Raw genomic sequence first — 3,672 nt, 5'->3', positions numbered from 1 at the left:
CTTTGGGCAAAGACAATTTGAAACATTTACTTATATTTCTTATATGCCAATGGTAATTCTTATTTTTATACTTATATTCCTTGCTCAAAATATTTACGCATATTGTCTACCGTGGATGCTCTTTACTTTTTCACATGCATACATTTCTTGCTCGAAACATTTACACATTGTGCATAAAGTGTTGTACTTGTTTATCTATACAATTACTTTTTGGGTTTAAGCTTGAATTTCAACGCATTCACGCAAAGTTCACTCGATTGCCCTTTTTCGACTTCGTTATTGTCAAGGTCGAATATTACTTTTACCATGTACTTCTATTAAAAAATACTTAGTGGCGTGTAACCTTGTTAGTCTAGTTATATTTTGTTCTTCCACAATAACTTTTCCTCATCCTCAAGTATGATCTCGAGGATTCATGGTCAAAACATATTTGCAAAAGTTTGCCCTTGTCTAGAGTTATGAGTTTTATTAGTTTATCTAGAATTCAAACTTTTGATTGTGTCGATTACGCTTTGCTAGTTTGTTCCAGACTCGTTTAGTTCTTGTTGGTTAATGATCCATACACTGTTATTGTTTACTTTATGTTAGGTTAACAATCCATACATTTCTATTAGAGTTTATTTTTATTGATGTTATGTTTTTTCGAGCTCATGATATGATTGTATACCACTTATTCCCTCTTAATATCCTATGATTCTGATCTTAGGTTATTGAATTTTGAGGGCTTGCAAAAAATATAACAATAAAAATACAAATTTTTAATGAAATCAAGTGCTTTATAGATGAAAAGAAAAAAGTCAAAACAAGCTGGGTCAAAATGAATAAACATTGTTCTTATATTATTGATAATAAGGTCGTAGATGTTCACCATTCCCAGCTCGCGGGACCAAACCTCCATTCATTCTCGCTAGTTTATAAACACCAGGTCGAATGATGGACTCGATTTGGTAAGGTCCTTCCCAATTGGGCCTGAGCACCCTAGCAATTGGGTCTCGTGTGGCTATGAATACGTGTCTAAGCACCAACTCTCCCAATCCAAATTTTCTGTCTCGAACCCTCCTATTGAAATATCTTGTAGCCCTCTGTTGGTATGCAACGTTTCATAGCTGAGCTTCATTTCTTCTTTCTTCAATTAGGTCTAGACTTTCTTCCAGCTGGGATTTGTTCGAGGTCTGGTCATACGCCTTACGCCTTATAGTTGGGATTTCGACCTCAATAGGTAACATGACCTTGCAACCATAAGCCAGGAAGAAAGGGGTATGTCCTGTTGAGGTTCTTATTTTTGTTCTATACGCCCATATGACTTACGGATGTTCCTCTGGCTATCTTCCCTTAGCTTCTTCTAGCCTTTTCTTCATAGAACTCTTTAGAGTCTTATTTACTGCTTCGACCTGACCATTTGCCCGTGGATGGGCCACAGAGGAGAAGCTTTTAATCATCCCATTCTTTTCACAAAAATGTGTGAACATGTCGTTGTTGAATTGGGTCCCGTTATCTGTTACGATCTTCCTGGGCATCCCGTACCTACAAATTATATTCTTCACCACGAAATCCAGAACTTTTTTTGTGGTGATGGTAGCTAGAGGTTCAGCTTCGGTCAACTTTGTGAAATAATCAATAGCGACTACCACATATTTTTAATCCTCCTTTCTCAGTTGGCAAGGAGCCTATGAGGTCGATTCCCCATACTGCGAAGGGCCACAGAGAGCTCATCATAGTAAGTTCGGTGGGTGGGGCTCACGGTATCGAAGTGAACCACTAACATTTGTCACACCGCTTAACATATTCGAATGAGTCTGCTTTAACTGTAGGCCAGAAGTATCCTTGCCTAATCACCTTTTTCGACAGCCTATGCCCCTAGTGTGGTCTCCGCAAAATCCTTCATGGATTTCTTCTAAAATCTTCCTTGACTTGGGCAAAGTTACACACCTCTTCTGTACAACTTCCTTCCAAGATGGTGTATCTTGGTATTGTGTACATAAGTTTTCTAGTCTCGTTCCGGTCTACTGGGAGACTTTCAGTTTCGAGGTAGTCAATTATGGGGATCATCCAGGTAGGGTGCGAGTCAATCATGTTGGCATCTTCATCTTTGGGCTCGGTTATAATTGGGCTAGTAAGAATTCGACCGACACCACATTAAGAGTGTCATCTTCTTTACTCGTGGTGAGCCTTGCTAGGGCATCCACATTTGAGTTTTTTGCTCGCGAAACTTGTTCTGTGGCGTAAAATTCAAACTTCTTGAATGTTGCCATAACTTTCTCCAAATAGGCTGGCATTTTAATGCCACGAGCCTGATATTCACCTAGGACCTGGTTAACGACTAATTGGGAATCACTATAGCAGTGAATGACCTTTGCCTTGAGCTTGGAGGCTATCTAGAGACCTGCTAATAGTACTTCATACTCAACCTTGTTATTTAACGCTTCAAAGCCAAACTGTAACGCTAAATGAAAATGATTTCCTGTTGGAGTGATCAAAATGACTCCTGCTCCTGACCCGTTCTCATTGGAAGATCTATCGACATAAAGTCTCCACAACTTGCGGGTTGGGGTTATGACTTCCTTGTTGGTGATTCTCGTACATTCAATAATGAAATATGCTATGGCCTGCCCTTTGATCATCATTCTTGGATGATAGGTGATCTCGAACTGTCCGAGTTCGACAACCCATTTTAATAGTCTCCCGGAGGCCTCAGGCTTTGATAATAATTGCCTTAACGGCTGATCAATCAATACATGTATATGATGCGCTTGGAACTAGGGTCGAAGCTTTCGAGACGCATATATCAGGCACAAAGCCAGCTTTTCCATTAATGGGTATCTCGACTCTGCTCCCAGTAACCTTTTGCTGACATAGTCCACAGGTTTTTGCACTTTCTTATCCTCCCGAACAACTACTGCGCTGATGGCATGCTCGGTTGTGGCGATGTATAAGTACAATATTACCCTTGTAATTGGCTTGGATAAGACTGGTGGCTCGGCGAGGTGCTTCTTAAGATTTTCAAACGCGAGTTCAAATTTCTTTCCCCCTCTCAAAAGGTTAAAGAATGGGAGGCACCAATCTATAGATTTCAAGATGAACCTACTTAGGGCCGTCATTCGTCCAGTTAGGCTCTGGACATCTTTATGTTTTCGAGGTAATGGTATATCGATTAACGCCTTAATTATTAAATATCTAGTCTTGTATTATATATTATTGTAATAATAATGATATTTCATAACATTTAAATTTAAATTTATATTATTATTATTATTAAATATCTAGTCTTATATTATATTATATTATATTATATATTATTATGTTAATGATATTTTATAATATTTAAATTTATATTAATATAATTACTAAAGATTTATTCTTCCATATTTTTTAATTGGTTTTAAATTTATATTATGTTAAATATTTATCATATTCCATTAAGATTAACAAAAAAAAATCATTAAAATCAAGAAAAATCGTGAAAACCAGGAAAAGCCGTTAAATAGACAATTTTTATATAGAAGAGATTTAATAAGAGTTGACTATATAATTAGTTGAATCTAATATATATATATATAGGATGCACCACTAATCACTGTTCTTGTGTGTAAAGTGTTATCTCATGTATATGTTAATTAACTAAATTTGTTTGCTTAAATGCATCATATATTTCACACTTTTAGCATTATATTT

Source organism: Humulus lupulus, chromosome 8, assembly GCF_963169125.1.
Source record: "Humulus lupulus chromosome 8, drHumLupu1.1, whole genome shotgun sequence".
Lineage (NCBI taxonomy): Eukaryota > Viridiplantae > Streptophyta > Magnoliopsida > Rosales > Cannabaceae > Humulus > Humulus lupulus.
This window is presented reverse-complemented; position numbering follows the sequence as displayed.